We start from the raw sequence: 241 nt of genomic DNA on the forward strand, positions 1-241 counted from the left end.
CCCTGGCCGGCCCTGCCGAGCTCCGCGCACGGGGAGTCACAGAGGCATTAAACTCGGAGAAGACCTCCCAGATCACCAAGTCCAGCCTTTGACCCATCACACCTGGTCAAACAGAGCACTAAACGACACGTCCAATCATTTCTTCAACTCCTCCAGCGATGGGGACTCCACCACCTCCCAGGCAGCCCGTTCCAATGCTTGGCAATCCTTCCCTTGAAGAAATTCTACCTGGAGTCCAACT

This window comes from Geospiza fortis, unplaced genomic scaffold (assembly GCF_000277835.1).
Source record: "Geospiza fortis unplaced genomic scaffold, GeoFor_1.0 scaffold55, whole genome shotgun sequence".
Taxonomy (NCBI): Eukaryota; Metazoa; Chordata; class Aves; order Passeriformes; family Thraupidae; genus Geospiza; species Geospiza fortis.